The sequence below is a fragment of the Phyllostomus hastatus genome, unplaced genomic scaffold, assembly GCF_019186645.2.
Source record: "Phyllostomus hastatus isolate PE091 unplaced genomic scaffold, TTU_PhHast_1.1 phas_contig_86, whole genome shotgun sequence".
NCBI lineage: Eukaryota > Metazoa > Chordata > Mammalia > Chiroptera > Phyllostomidae > Phyllostomus > Phyllostomus hastatus.
Window position 1 is genome coordinate 76261959 of NW_025333977.1, and position 16741 is coordinate 76278699.

The 16741-nt window shown below is 43.6% G+C and overlaps 1 long non-coding RNA gene across 1 annotated transcript in view; it reads right to left on the reverse strand.

The window, feature by feature from the left end:
* Positions 1-273: 273 nt before the first annotated feature.
* LOC123827141 overlaps positions 274-16741 on the reverse strand; it is a 30784-nt gene continuing 14316 nt past the window's right edge. Inside the window, exons 2-4 of the long non-coding RNA XR_006787191.1 lie at positions 4655-4796; positions 3771-3917; positions 274-614 (exon numbers count right to left, since the gene is read on the reverse strand). This is a non-coding gene — a long non-coding RNA (uncharacterized LOC123827141). The remainder of the gene's footprint in view (positions 615-3770; positions 3918-4654; positions 4797-16741) is intronic.

Consider the following 16741-nt stretch of genomic DNA (forward strand, 5'->3'; position numbering starts at 1 on the left):
TCCTGCTGCAGGGGATGAAAGTGTCTTTAAATCCTGCTGAGGTGGCCCTCTGACTTTCACGCTTTGCTTATATTGATGGTTACCATATTTTTTGGACCATAAGACACACCTAGATTTTAGAGGAAAATAGGAAAAAAAATTTTGAAGCAAAAAATGTGGTAAAATATTTAATAACGTAAATAATACAATATTTCACCAATGTAAATGTAAGCAGAACTCAATAGCAGCATTAACAACCATTATTTCTCTCAAATTTGGGGGTAGGGAGTGCATCTTATAGTTCGAAAATACGGTAGTTGCCTTCAACCTCTCATTGACTTCCCTGAATGCATGGATGAACCTTAGTGACAGTCACCCAATTACAAAGTCCTTATCATTACCATTTACCATGAACCTCTCAAATGCCAGAAATATTGTACTTGCTTGTGCCATTTCCTTGCAGCAGTATCCCATCCCAGTTCGCCACTGGTAGAAGGTTTAATGACTGAACTGCAAGTACATGCCAAGGGCTATTAATGTTTTATCTTCCACCAGCGATGGAGTCATCGTTGCCAGCTGGCTGAAGTCTGCTTTCTCAGGCATCTTCTGGCACCATCTGTGGCAGGTCAGGTTCCCTAGGAAACAGACTCTGAAATTCTCAGATTTGTGTGCAGGAGGTTTATTGGGAGTGTACTCTCAGGAACAATACCATAAAAGGTAAAGGGAGAAGGGCTGGGCATAGAAAGAAATTTGACTGTCCTGCAATTACAGCAAAGGCCTCAACCAATCTTAAAAGGCATTCTTGATAGTTCTTTGGAGTTGTCCTGCCCTGAGGCAGGCATGTTAGACCTTCTTAAACCACCTCCCTCCCAAATCGAACATTCTGCCACCTGTCAGGGAAGGTGACTTTGATGGGGTCAACTCTTTGGCCATTGCCAGTTTCTGGAGAGAAGCTCAGCTGAGAGCTCCCAGAACCTGGGGGAATGACAGCCTTGGTCCTGAAAGGAGAATCTGGTTCACACCACAACACCCATTGTATCTCACATGGTGGCTATTTTCTGTCTCTGCATTAGGGCCTACCAAATACTCCTGAAAGATCAACTCTTTACCTGACTCTAGACACAGCAGAGCAATAGCCAAGGTGGGATAAGAGAGTGGGAGACAAATGCTGCTCTAATAAGTATTCCTGGTCCTGATGTCTTGGCTTTCCTAAAGCCATTCTGTACATTTGGCATCACATGATCCCACAGCATACAGGGAGTGATCTTGGAAAGGGCATTCTATTCCAGGCTTCCCATGAGGTTCTCATGCCAGATTAGGGACATTGCACAGTCCAACTGGTTGTGTAAAGGAAAGGGTACTGTCATGTTGTAATTTATAATAAGAAGTATATATTTGGTTTTCATCCTCTTCCTGGCACAGAGCTCCTAGGACCTTTGGAAATTCCTAACTGATGAGAACACTGAAGGTGTCTCTTGTCGTGTTAATGAGGTGACTTTTGGAAAGCCCCAGGTAAGCAAAGGATGGGGTCTATTTGCCAGTAAACCACCAAACACGGGGGTCCAGCTTTTTGGCATCTCTGGGCCACACTGGAAGAAGAGCTGTCTTGGGCTACACATTAAATATACAAACACTAATGTAAACAAAAAAATCTCATAATGTTTTAAGTAAATTTATGATTTTGAGTTGGGCCGCAGGTTGGACACCCCTGGCAGAGGGTTAGAACTTTCAGTCCCACCTCCCCAGCTCCAGGGAGGAGAGAGGGCTGGAGAGTGAGTTTCATAGCCAATGGCCAGTGACTCAATCAATCATGCCTCTCCCGGGAAGCCTCCACAAAAACCCAAAAGGTTGGGCTTCAAAGAGCTTTCTTGTTGGTGAACACGCAGAGGTTTGGGGAGAGTGGCGCTCCTAAAGAGGGCACGGAAGCTTCGTGTCCTTCCCCCATGCCTTGTCCTATGCTTCTCTTCCATCTGGCTGTTCCCGAGTTACATCATTTTATAACAAACTGGCAATCTAGTAAGTAAAACTCTGTGAGCCACTCTAACACATTAATAGGACCCGAGGAAGAGGTTCTGGGAGCTCCTGAGCTAGAGTGCAGAGGTCAGAAGCAGAGGGGACAACCTGGACTTTCAGTTGGCCTCTGAAGTTCACGGGCAGGGCAGTCTTGTGGGACTGGACACTTAAGCTGTGGGATCTGATGCTGTCTTCCCATAGATATTGTCAGAACTGAGTAATAGTTTGGTGGAGTGGAAAAAAAAACATATATTGAAGTTTGGACTTAGAATATCATTTGGGCCATAGTCAAAGGATGAACAGCTAGGTGTAGTGTAAAATCTACTGCCCTTGGAACAAGAAGATACATAAATGTGGAGTCTAGTCTTGGCTTTGCCACTCTTCAGTTAAATTACTTCAGGCACTATCACAACCTCTCTGCATCTCAATTTTTTCCACTGTAAAATGAGTATGATATAACCAAATGGTGTTATACTCATTTTACAGGTGGTTGTTAAAACCAGAGGGCCAATATTTGTGAAATATATTATTATTGTTTTGGTTTAAAGGGGAGTTTCTTTATAGATTGTAACAAGGGTTCTAAATTGACTTTATTTTTATACTTCACTAGTTTTGAATCACTAATGGGCAATTTTTTCCAAATTACACTTACTATTTTACTTTAAAATGGTTGTTTTCTGCTCTCTACAGAATTCTAAAGATAAAACCAAAGGAAACCTTATCAGGTGTGACTCATTGACAATCAATCTAGGGTGCGTTGGTTTGGAAACCTTCACTTGATAGTATAGAAAGGACCAATTTCAAATAAGTCATTTAATAATACAGGAAGGCCATTTTCTGCAATAGCAAGAGCGCAAGTGATGCTCACTGAGTCTCCTAGGACAGTAATCCTCTGAAAGAGATAGAGAGGAGGAAGACAGAGGGGAATGATAAGAATATTTTATATTCATATAGATTTTTCCCTTCATTGATTTCCAAGCATTTGACAAACTTTAATTGGCTAATCCTCACTTATCCGTTTGAGGTCAAGTAGGCAGCAAGCATTATCCCTGATTTCAAATGGAGGAGTACAGGTACAAAGAATGTAAGTGCTTTGTTTGGGGTCCCACACAGGGACTAGTGATAAAGCTGAGAACCAGTGCTGCACAGGGCCCTGACTCCCGCCCACAGTGCGAACTCCAAGATCCCACTCTGGGGAATCACTAGGGTCTTTTGTTGATCTTTCTGAAACAAAATCTTTGACAATTCATTTTGCCAAAGACAGAAGATATGATGTCTTTGTTCCTATATAACACTTGCTTTGGATCAAAGGCAATGATACATATTTTCAGGCATGATGAACTATTTCTACAGTTCAGCAAAGCTCAGTGCGGGCAGAAAAGAAGCCTTTTGTATGTGTGTTTAAGTTCCAAGTAAGACATTGATGTTCTTTCCTGGGGCTGAACACTCTTTGAATCCAACAGCAAGGCAGAGCCTGCGAACAAAACCCTCCTATTCACTTCAAACTGTAGTACTTTGCTAAACATTCTTCAGAGAATTCCCAGCTTTGTTTAACAGATTACCAAGGCTTCTCTTTAAACTACCCAGCTGACCCCTGTTCATCTAGTATCCTCAGTGTTGCCAGGAGAAACAGACTGTCCTCACCACATTAAAGCTTTCTGTGGGATAGAAGACAATTTTACATTAAAAAGAAATACTCTGATGAGAATTGCAAAAAAGCCTTTAGGTACATATGCAGGCAGAAAATCTATAAGTCAGTAAGAAGAGAATTATTTCACCTTAACGAGATTCACAGACATCGAACATTTTAGAGTCCAGTTATTATGTGGAGAAAGTGTTTTCTGTCCAAATTCCATTAAGTGCTGTTGCATGTTCAGGGCATCCTGTCCTGAGGCCCATGGCACCCGTGATGCTGGCACATGCCCCTAAGGAAATAAAAACCCAAGTTTCTTTGAACTGGAAGCAGAAGAAGAAAGAGAGATGGGATTTCTTTGAGGGGTGGAGTGTAGGAGAAAAGACACATTGTAAAAGGACAATGTACGCCTCCACACATTAGTAATAATTCCTAAGCTTTATAGTTAAATCAAATCACGCCCAGTTTCTGGTGCAAGTATGAATGTGTTGTATTAAAAGATAAAGTGGGGCATATTAACATTTTAAGAGTTTATCTGAGCATTTATCCATTCGAATGGGGCAGCACCAAACCAAAAGTAGTCAGTGCTCAGCCAGCAAGAGCCAGGGGAAAATGCTGAAACAAAGAGAGGAAATTATTTGACTTATTTTTATTTATTTATCTTTTTAAGCTTACAGCCTACCTGGCTATTTGTGAATGGTTGTCCTTAGCGTTTTGATTTGTAACCTGAGACATTTACGGGCTAAGATTTTGGTTTGCGTATGAAGGCTGCCACTGCTACATTCACCTCAGTCTAATGGCTTCCATGTTTAATTAAGCAGTAATGAGTCAGAGCTCATTGAACTTGACCCCAAGCACTGGTACTCACTAGGCCTGTGGCTTTGGGCAAGGTGTTTGATATTTACAGGCCTCAATTTCCTCATAAATCAAACAAGGGATCTATGGGATTTCTAAGATTTGTTCTAAAGGTTTCCCAATGACTAGTAACCAAAATAACAGATTAGCATCCCCCCTCCACCCTTTTTTCACCTCTTCCCTTCTGATCAGCTCTTGGCCCAAGAAAACAGCAGGATTCTTTCTAGTTGGGTTGTCTAGACGTGTCGTGTCCGGCACTTTCAGGGCACGCTCCCCTTTCCTGAGTCAGCTGCCAGGCGCCACTCTGGTGCAGGTCCTAGGAAGGCGGGAGAAAGAGCACTCTGGGAAAAGGAAGGAAACAGTTCTTGTTGATAGCTCGCTCTCTTGCCCTTAACACGCAATCTCATTTGCTTTTCAATCCTGAGATGAAAATATTGTTAAGATCATTTTACAGATCACCAACCTGAAATTCAGAAGAGATAAAACGACTTGTTAAGATCACACAGTCATAATAATAGAGCCAGGAATTTGTGGGGCTGAATGCGAGACTAAAATGCACAGCCCCTTGTTCAAAGATGGTGACAGCAGAGCATTGGCCCACGTGTGGGGCCCTTCTAAACTAAGGCCCTCTGTGATCACACAGGCTGTTAGCCTGCGAGGACAGCCCTGAGTGTACTCAGAATAGAAACTTGCTTTCTCTGTGTACTGTCTGGTTTGGTTTGGCCAGTGGGAGGCCAGGCGGGAGGCTGGAAGCTGGGATAGTGTGAGCTTCCTCCTCCAGCAGGCAGCAGGTTGGCAGTTTTTGTATGCCTCCCACCTTCTCCAGCCCACTGACCAATCGCCTCAACTCCTGAGAATTTAGTTAATGGTTCCCACCCTACCCCTTCACACCTAAGTGTCCCCTGTTGCTAATCACAGTGTTCTTCTTCATCCCTCACCACTGTCCACACCTTTGAAAATGGCCCCCTTTCAATAGTGACATCTGTTTTCTCTGGAGTATTGTTGTTTGGGCTTGCCCAACTCTCCCCTTCTCTTTTGGGAACCGCAGCCTACTTTTTCTTGCGAGAGCCCTTGTCCTGCCCCCAGGTACCTGGAGATCATATGACTCAAGCCTGGTCAATCCGGGGTTCCCAAGCTCCCTTGCCACTCTGCCTCAGGGATGCACATGTCTCCTGGGGACATTTCAGCCAGAATTGGTGGAGGGGATGAGAGACTGTCTCTTTTTTTTCCAGAGTCAGATGTTTCCTTTCTGTAAAAGGCCAGGTAGTAAATATTTCAGACTTTGTGGCCTACGTAGGGTCTTTTCTTATAGCTGTTTGCTGTTTTACAACCCTTTAAAAATTTAAGGGCATTCTTAACTTGCCATATGTGGAGTTGGGGGGGTGTATAAAAACAAGCTACCGATCAGTAGTTTGCTGGGTGCTTAGGGTCATGGTACAGAAAGTACAGAAAAAAAATGAGGCAAAGATACTACTTGCAGTCACTGTAATTATTGGCACAGCGATAGCCCGCATGCATGTGCAGAGCAAGGAAAGTTGTAGAAGCAATAAGGCTCCTAGATGTGTCCCTAACACCCTGCTTGTGCAACTTTCTCTTCTACCTGGGAGCTGCTCACACCCTTCCCAGCCACCATGCTAACCTGGCTGGTTTTAGTTGGATTTAGTTGGATTTCTTCAATTTGCGAACGACCAAATCCTGGCTAACATATCTTTCTACGTCCAGAACGCACAGCCAACTCATCCCTTAATTCCAGTGGTCTCAGAGTAATTTCCATGCAGTCCATAAGCTGTACAGCTCTTGTTCAAGGGTACTTGACAAAGACCATGCCTGCTGAACATTTCACAGAACAGATATACACATTTTAAAGAGAGAAAATGGGGAAAGTAGAAAATTTTACCAAATGTGAATGTGAGCTCTCTTTGTACAAACATTAAGAGTCATAGTACTGCTGTTTCTAAAGAGGGTCTCCATGCTGTCACAGAGGGTTACAAGGGCCTCTGACCAGGAAACTGGGGCTTTGTCAGCATTTGTTGTTTCTGCCTCTAATTCAGTCAGTCTCAATGGAGAGTGGCCGCTCTCTGCCGAGTATGCATTGTGGGTTATGTTCAAAAACTGCCATTGCAAATGGTCTGGTGCCCCTCAAGGGCAGTGGAAAGAAACAGAATTTAATAGGTGGGACCTGTAACTTTCCCTGGAGGGGGAGGGCAGGCTGCCATATCGACCCCCACAAGCAAGATGGGGAGGGGGCAGATTCCTACAGAGCGTTTGGTAGGGAATCTTCTTTTCTTAAAAGATATGTTTTGGCAAAGCCATTTATAAAAAGCTACCACACAGCTTTATCCATGACTAGACTTCAAAAGCAGTCCACTGTTTTAAAATAAGTCTTTATCCTTTTTAGAAAGAGGAAAACAAAATGGTTATGAAATAGTGATGGTGATGGTTAAACTCAATGTTAAATATTCTTTCCCCTTTGCTCCCATTAAGTAAATTCACATTGGACTTGGCCAGGTGTCTAGATTTGGGGTGTAGGAACAATGGTCACTACAAGAACACTAGTGGAGATTGTGCTTCTGAATAAAGCAGTGTGGGTGGCTTGGACCTTTCAGTGAGGCAGGAAGTGTTGATTAACCAGATGGCAGGGCCTCTCAAACGTGACTGTGTGTGGGCACCTCCCAGGAATCTTGTGAAAATGCAGATTCTTGGGTGGGGACTGAAAGTCTGCATTTCTAATAAGCTCCTAGGTAATAAAGATGCAGATAATCTGTGGATGCACCATGAGTAAGAAATAAGGGACTAGAGGACAATAGTGTCATAGTGCCAGTGATGTTTGGTTACTGATAAATGTTAATAATACTAGTTAACATGTACTGAGTGCCAACTATGAGAAACCAAGTCACAGAGCTAGCAAGGAATGCTGCTAGAAATGGTCTCTGAAGCCCATGCTCTTTCCACTGCTCCAAGCTGGCTCACACCTGGGAGAGCTCGGGCCCTCACAGTCCAGCATGAGGTCTAGACCTTGCAGGCCAACGAGTTAAGCCCAAGTGTAGCACCTGGCATATACTCACCAGGCTGCACCTTCTGGATAGATGCTTGGTCTCATTTAGTAGAAAGCATTAGAAGGTTTTTTTAAACAGTACCTCTGGCATTTCCAGACACTGATGAAGAGGCTAGTCTTTCTGCTTAACCTATCTGACTGATTGTGTAGAAATAAAGTAGCACTTTGAACAGAAGTAGGAAAACCTCTTTGTGATTGAAAAATGGTTGCTTTTATACAAAATACAGTAGAATGATGAACTGCTCCTCCAGGGCAAAGGCAGGAGGCAGCTCCACATCCCTGGTGCTGCATGGTGTCCCCAGAAGATAGATGCCAAGAACTGGGCACAGATTTCTAACTTTGCTCCTCCTGTTGACAGTGAGTAAAACATGCAGCTATGATGAACAAATGCTCCAGAGGGGAACTTGTATTTTGAGCAATTTCATCTCTGAGAAGAAGCCTGGATCCCAGAAACTTTTGTGAAATGGGTTTATCATCTCAGCATTTGTGCTGATTGGACGTGGGTGACCATGGACCTGCATGATTGGGAAGAAACACAATCAGCTTTACAGAAATGTCTACCCTGGAAAGCTTCACAAAAGAGTTCTTTTTTTTTTTTCCTATCTGGCCTCTTTTCTGAATAGTTTCTGTTGTAGAGCTCCAGGTAGAAGCTGCTTCAGGCAAAACTGGGACACAAGGGAAATTTCTCGCTGACATTTCCCCACCTCTTGCATCTGGGTTCCTGCACTCCCGCCAGCCTTTCGCTTCCAAAACTGAATGCCATCCGTAGGCACAAGTGAGCATAATATCTGCAGGGGAGAAAGGGAGTGGGAACAACCAATTGGATATTGTAGTGATTCCTATATATTTTCTATATTGATGAAAAATTAGCCATTTTTAAGGTGTCACAAATAGAATAATGACTTATGTTTTATGATTCATGTAACTGATTACATATACTTCTAAAATTTTTACCAGATTTCAGGCAGTTATGAATCATTTCCCCTTCCAAAAAGATGAAAGGGCATGTTTCCCCCTTCTGCCCAGCTGCAGCCATCCCTGAGCTTTGAGTTCCACATGGTTCTTCCCTGTGTAGTGCTGAGATACATTTCTAGGTCCAAGATGGAGTCACGTCAGCAAACCAAAACATAGACAACTTTGTGTTCCTATAAATGCTCTGTTTGACCAGAAGCCCAGTATATCCCATCAGCAAGTTCCCAAACACCATGTTTGGGCTCTAGCCTCACTTCCTTGTTCGGTATTCTTTGTCTTATAAATGCTTTCTGCCTTCGGCCCCATTTTGCACTTCTCTGAATGGAGACTGTCCACTTCAGGATGTGTTAAAGAAAGTTTGTTTGTATCGCCTATGTTGTCTTCTTCAATCATCTTTAATAGTAGTAATCAATTACCTAAACTGTTTACTAAGGAAAATCCAGTCTGTACAGATCCCGAAGACCACAAGGCCTGTGGGGCTGGGGTCTGTCCTGGCAGGAGGCATGAAGGAGAGTCAAGGCAGAGACAAGGTAGCCTGGGGTGTTGGCCTCTCTACTCCTTTAGCACAGGGCAGTGGAGGAGACCACTGCAGGAGCCTGGAGATTAACAGCCTCGTGATTTTAGAGAGTGAGCTGAGATGGTTTTCTATTAGGGGAGAGAGAAGTATCTGTGAGGAATGTACTTACTCAACAATAAACTTTCATCACAAGACAAACAACTGGAAATAATTACCAATACTGAGGGTAGTTGGTCAAAAAATTATGAAGCTAGTAAATAAATCATGAAACTGCCATAAAACGAAGCCACTAAAATAATGAGTTAGATCTATACATTCTGTTAGGCAAAGGTCTTTAAGCATATGGTTGAATGAGGAAAAGTAAGGTATGAGTAATTTGTTGTTTGTTTTTAAAAATCCTTAAATATATCACTGGGTATATACATAACATTTCCACAGTAATACATAAGAAAATATTAAAAATACTTATTAATGTAAGGGAAGATGTATCTCCAATAAATACCCTTTTATAATATTCTTGCTATTAATAATAATATAAATTAACATTTATTAAGCACTTGCCCTATGCCAGACAGTATGTTAAGTGCTAAGTATGTCATCTCATTTAATCATCCAAAAACCCATAGGATAGATTTTATTATCTTTAATTTACCTTTGTATAAACTGAGACACAGAGATGTCAAGCAACTTGCCCAAGGTCACACAGCTTGTAGGTGATAGAGCTGCAATTTGAGCTTAGCCTGTAGAGCAGTTGTACTTCAGCACTATACAATAGTGCCTCTACCATTACCTTCTTTTTACAGATGTGGAAATAGAGGCACAGGGAAGCCAGCAGTGAAGCCCAGGTTCAAACTCAGGTAACCTATCCATTATGCTACATATGCTCTCTTCTTGCACTGTTTAAATTTGTATCAAGCAGATACATTAATTTTTAGATTTAAAACATCTTGGCTAAAATGGAAGATATTCTATAGTTTAAAAAATTCTCTGAGAAGCTACTATATATTAGTTCTGTACTGGGAATATAGAAACTGGCCACCCTGTCTTGCCCTTTAGGGCTCATAGTGGAATAGGAGATACCTACAAGTGAAGAGGCACTATGAACATGCGAGGAGAGAGGGAAGTGCAAGGCGCTTGGCGGCCAGACTGCAGCTCCAGGCTGGGGAGGGGTAGGCAAGGAGGGAATCCCAGACCTGTAACATCTGAGCTGAGTTCTGGAAGGATAAGTAGGGAAAAGTTAGCTAATTAAGAAACTGATGAGTGGGACTGGTGGGGGTGGGGAAGAGAGAGGGGCAAAGATGGAAGCATAAGATAACAGGTAACTCCAAGAACTGCTATGTTCAGGATGCTTCCAGTTCAAAGTTATGGAGTTTGAGTAGCTATAACTCTGACCGAAGAAGAAGTGATTGGGAGCCAACCAGCATATTTCAATTCAAGAGCTGTTGGTCTAGGATGGGGCAATTATTTGTTGAGCAGAACTGAATCTCTCATTCAGCACATTCAGCACAGCAGGTCCTTGTCCACTAAATGTCAGCAACATTCTGGTCATTGAGAAACCTCAAATAACTTGAGAGCAGTGTTTTCAACTGGTGTGTTGCAAGAATTTTTAAAACATGCAATACCTGACTCTTTAGTCAGGAACACTGACCTCTTTTCCCTTAGATTATCAAATAATAAAAAAAAAACCCTAACAACAGCTAACACAGCAACATCTGTCCAGTGTAAATGCCCTGTTTTGACTCATAAATATACACATCATGTAATAGAGTTGCATCTTATTTGTCATGTCACATAATAAGGTTGTGTCTGATTGGTTGATTCTTGGTACCAGAAACCCTTATGTATAAGTATAAGGCATCTGATTTTTTAAAAAAAGTCACTCTGGAGCAAAAAAGGGTAGGTAATTACTATTATTACTATTTTTTGTAAACCAATAAAAATTATATCTATTCGTTTGATCAGAAAAAAATATATTTTGGGTGTGCTGCAGAATTTTAGTAATTTGTTTATGTGTGCCGTGAGATAAAAAGGGTTGAAAATCACAGCTTTAATGACACTGCTAGGTCTCATCTTCCCTTCAGAAATGCGACACACCAAGTCCTGCAGGCCATAAGGGCAAGGACTTTATTGTGGAGGCAACAGGACCCATGAAGAATGACAATCAGATCTGTGTTTCAGAAACGTTCCTTTGATCTGGAGATGGGAGAAAATTGGAGGCAGGGAAAACAATTAGGAGATTGTTTCTAGAGTGTAAGAAATTCTGAGGGCCTGGAAGAGGGCAGTGGAGAGAAGTAGGAAATAGATTAACTGTCACGAAGGAGGTATTATTAACACGTGTCTACAAACTGATGATGGCGGATCAAGGTGAGAGCACCCACGTTGTCACCTGGGTAAACTTCAGTGGCTCTGGGTAAACAATGCAGTCATTGCCATAAGAAATACAGAATAAGAAGGTCTGAGAAAGGGAAGGATAGTTTTATTGGTTTTGGACATACCAAGTTTAAGTGCATTTCCCACATCCATGTGGGAATGTCCACACCACGTCCTCCCCGTGTGTGCAGTAGTTGAAATCATGGACATCAAATAAGTCGAGCTGACTCAGGTAGTTGATGAATACTACGTGTTGCCTTCTCAGGCAGGAAGAACCATTCGGTGAGTCATATGAAATTGTCAATACTGGACTTGAGATTGGCTTCTGAAGTGGAGAACGGTCCTGTGGGACTGAGCCCTTTACCTGTGGGGTCTGACTCCATCTCCAGGTTGATAGTGTCAGGATTGAATTGAATTTGAAGACAACCAGCTGGCGTTCTGAGTGTTGCTTGGTGCTGGTGGGGAAACACCCTCCCCCACATCAGAATTTGGGTCCAGAACCCAAAATACCCTCACCACCTATAATAGGGATTTAAATAATTAATGTCTTGCTTGGGTAGAGGGAGGAATAGAAGAGGTTGATGTGCTAAAAGGTGAAAACTAGAAAACTAAAACTGCAGCTTAGAAATCTGAGAGCCTTTCCTGGGCGAGGCAGGAGGTCTGCCCAGAGTAAGGCAGGTGGGTGCTGATGAACTGCTGAGCCACACCACCAAGAATGATTTCTTCTTGGTGTGGAGTTCCTAGACCCCTTACAGAGAAACAAGCCCCCTGCCTTCCTTTCAGCAATGCCCAGGAAGATATCTGTTAGCAAAAGAGCCATGTACAGAGAAGTCAAAAGCATTTTAGGTTGAAGAAAGGGGTAAAAAGCCCACCTTCAGGGTCTGTGCTTCCTCTGATTGGCCTCTCTCTAAGCCAAAGGGAAGAACTCCGCAACCAATTATACCTCGTACTCCAAGTGTAAGATGCCCTGGTTCACAAGCCCTGTTCCTCTAGGATCCTCAGAGAAGGAGGGAGCTTATCTGTTATCTTACGTTGCTTTGTCCCTGACGCATTCCCCATTGCCATACCTCTGACCGCGTTCATGATGCTGGCGGTCACAGCCTGGAACTCCTGCGCTGCAGTGTCCCTTCACAGAATGTCGCTCCCCACGTGTGCTAAACACTGGAGGGATAAGCGTGGGAGTTAGCTACACGTTCCTTCACTTACGTTGCCCTTACTCCTGTTCTCCCAAATGCTGCCATGTACAGTTGTAGAGTTATACAGAATGTTCCTGAAGGGCTGTGTATAACTAGAGGGGGTGTTACTGAGGAAGGGGAATTTTTATTTCACCTACACGTTTTTGTTGGGTGACAGTTGTCCGTGAGTATCTCGCATTTATGAACTATCCACGTCCTCTGAGCAGACATTCACAACGAATTAAGAATGTCTCTATAAGAAGACGTTCCAGGATACTGTAGTGAAGTCTGCCTCCCTAAAGATGTTTGGAGGTAGGAAAGATAAAGACCTCTGCTATCTCTACCCAAAGAAGATTAGTTTAAATGCTGGATTAAAGTTGAGGTTTTCTTTCTCTGGAGGGGAAGATATGCAGGTTGCTAGCAGCCCTGTGCAAGACTGGAGTGTCCCGATAGTGGTGGTGCTCTCTGGCCATGCAACCCTGTTGCACATGTAGGTGCCACTGGGCCTCACTACATAGCCCTATCGGGGACATTGGTCCAACAGACTGCTTTTGCTGAGAGTAATAAGTGGTCTTTGTCTATGACCCTGAGGTCTCATTTTTTTCTGTGTGTATATGGATATACTCACATATATATATGTGTATATACACTTGTTAAATTTATATATATATTTGTGTATATATGTACCTATATATACATATACAAATATGCATGTATATGCATATATACATATATGAATAAAAATATATATTGTGATACACATAAATAAAACTAGGGCAGGCCAACATACTATCTTGAAAGTAAGATAAAAGTCTAAACCCATCACAAATTCTGACATCAATTTTATACATAGATTCCTCTATGAAATCCATTCCCCATTTAGAAAGATCATCCAGGCCTTGGATCCATTTCATCTTTTCCCTAGGAAATAGTGGGAACAGGGACTTTAGGATAGTTCTGGACGGGTTTTGGCATTCCAAGTCCATGGCTATTTATAATGCTCCTACAGGAATGACTTTTCTCCTCACTACTCAGTGGCATCTAAGAGGTGATCGCTGGGTTAAATACATTACACTTGCACAGGTGGATAAGGCCCTTGGACAATCATTAATATTATGGACAGAAATGTCTGAATCTTACTGAGAGGAGACACTGATTCCTCATGGCAACACCAGCCCTGCACGACTCACACTCCCCTTGGAACTTGAGCACTGGGCTCCTGCTGCAGAACAGCCCTCAGCAACCCCCATCCACCTTCCAGACCTGCCTGGGGGCCCACAGGTGCCAGAGAAACTGGGTCAGTCCTCAGAGACACTGCCGCTGAAGGGCCACCTCTCAGCTACACAGAGCCCTGTCAGCTTGTATGTGTGCTTGTACAGAAACACTTTCTGTCAACAGCCTGGCATCCCCTCCCCATCTAGATCCTTCCACAGCTCCTAGCAACTCAGTGTGCGCCAAGACCCAAGCAAGTGAGGGTGCTTAAAGCTCCACTGACTTCACAGAAAATCTACGCCTGTTTATGTTTTCCCTGTCCTGAAGCTACTTCATTGAAGTTTCCAAAATTTCAACATTTAAAAGGAAACAAAGTTAAAAGGAATGCTTTGCAGTAGGGCTTGTATTTCTGATCAGGAACCAGCCTTCCACCCGCCCCCACCTACCATGACATAATTGCTCATCTTCCCTAACAAAGTCAGGCTGTACGAGGCACAAGACGCTGGTCAGTACAGCAGGCTCCACATTTGTCTTTATGGCGACAGCAAGACTCTTCTAATAATCACCTCCATGCTTGTGTCCAGGATGAGATTCCCCGAACCTCCCAGTTGTCCATCCTGTCATTCACTAATAGAAAAGATCCTGTGCTAATCCTCCTCCTTCCGTCCAGGAAGGAAAAAAAGAGCTCATCCAAGCTCTGTTGGGCAGCACCACCTGCCCATTCGTCCAGAGCCAAGCAATGATGGATTTGGAGCTGGGGGGATAAATGGGAACTGTCTTTATTTTATGAGCTGCAGAAAGTTGGCTAGGGAACCCAGTGGGAGGCTTAGCTGGAAAAAAATGATGTTACCTTATGCTGTATATCTGCTCTTTAGAAAAATCATGGTATTATTCTTTCTTGAGACTGAGTAAGAGAAAAAAAGGAAGACATTCAAAACACTGGGTTCAAGGTCCGAACAGCTCACTGAGTCAGACCTTTCTCTGTTTTCCAGATGCTCAGCCCGAGCCAGAGGCCTTCTGCTCCGACAGGGTAGTGGTGGAAGGCAGGGGGAGCCCCACACAGTGCTGGAGGCTGACATAGGGCCTGGGGCCCGCGCTGGTGGTCTGGAGAGGACCCCACACCTCTGGGGCTTTTGGATGGTAGGGAGCAGCAGCTGTCCTAAAAAACCGAGACTTTCGCTCATGGCAGTATTCCGGCATGCATTTTTCTGGAAGTCGGCACAGTTATCTTAATGAGAATTTAGCTAAACAATTTAACACAGACTGGCTTGAGAGGGTGTTATGAAGAAAAACACCACATTGAAGTCTCTACTTTTAGTTATGATTCATTGGTGAGAGACAGTTCCTGGGTTGATTTCTTGCTAACACAGTTGCCCTGAGTCTCAGTCTGTACAAAGCGCCGGGTTGCGGGAAGAAGGCTTTCGTGTGAACATTTGAAGAAATGTTTCTCTGGTAATTCCTGGCTGAGAAGCTACCAGGCCAGGGAGAGGCGCAGAGGGGAGGTGGCACTAGTAAGGAGAGGTTCTTGTTGGTGAAAAGGATTGAGGCCGACAGTCACGGCCAAGGGGCCTTCTGTTTAGAGTACAGCCCTAACTACATGTCTCATTTCTCACTTTCTTTATTTAAATTTAATTAATTAGTAAACTTTTAATTGACATATAAATGACATATAACATTGTGTTAGTTTTGTGGTATGCAACATAATGACTTGATACACAGATACACTGCAAAATGGTTTACTTAACTTTATCACCACACACAATAACCAACATTTTTTCTTGTAATGAGAACTTGTAAGGTCTACTGTCTTAGCAACTTTCCAACATGCAATGTAGTGTGGTTAAGTATAATCCCCAGGCTGTACACTCCATCCCCAGAACTTACTTATCTTGTAACTGGAAGTCTGTACCTTTTGACCACCTTCATCTGTTTCCCTCACTCCTTGCCACCCCCACACTCCCACCCCTGCCTCTGGCAATCACCAGTCTGTTCTCTGTATCTATACATTTTTTTTGTTGTTGTTTTTCATTCTCTTGAGGACACATGAAAGAAGGCTGAGCATGATAAGGTCAAAGAATATGGAGGCAAATGGTCATTGTTTGGGACCAGTAGGGAGGCAAAGTGAAGCTGTCCCCTTGGGGGCTCTAACAACTGACAGCCCAGGCAGGGGGTCCTCGGCCTTGCTGGGTGAGCTGAGGTTCACTCCTAACCCACACCACCTTTGTTCGAATCAGAAAACACTCCTGTCCTCCATGCACAAGGGTGGTAAGCAGAGCAAGGGCTGAACCTCAGCCTCTCGGCACCCTCTTCAATAACACCCTTGGGCAGTGCTGGAAGGAAGACCCCTGTGGCTGAGAAAAAGCCCATGAACTTGAATATCTTGACCTGGGGCCAGTCTTCCAGGAAGTCCCAGCCCTCCAGCCTGGAACACAGCTCCAGAACTTCAGGGCAACTCAATTAGATGAGGGCAAATGTCATAGTCACACAGTATCTTTTCTTCTCCCCCATGGTTAGTAAGAAGCCCTCTCCCCTCAGAGGCCACTGTAATTAACTAAGAATAACCCGTCCTTCTAGCCAAACAAGAAGTTGCCATCACAGATTGACATATTCAAACCAGTAGCCCATTTTGAGGGCTCCCTCAATGTACATAGATATCCTTCCACGTGAAAACCCTGATAGTCGAGGTTAAAAGGAAAGGAGAAGCCGCATTAGCATTCCATTCAGCCTCTACACAGTCCTCCTGCACCCACACCAGCTCTCGCTGCGCAGGAACCTGCAGGAAGGAGCTGCTCTGCTCATTAAGGACTCGGACAATGACACTCCCTTTGCCTGGGCCTGGGTGGGATGCCGCACTGTGAGCGCCTTTGTCTAAATGCCACAAATTGTTAAGAGTTTTGCTCTGCTCTTCAGTGTTGGCGTCATCACCCTTTAATTGGCCAGGAGGCTCTGTTGTAATATTC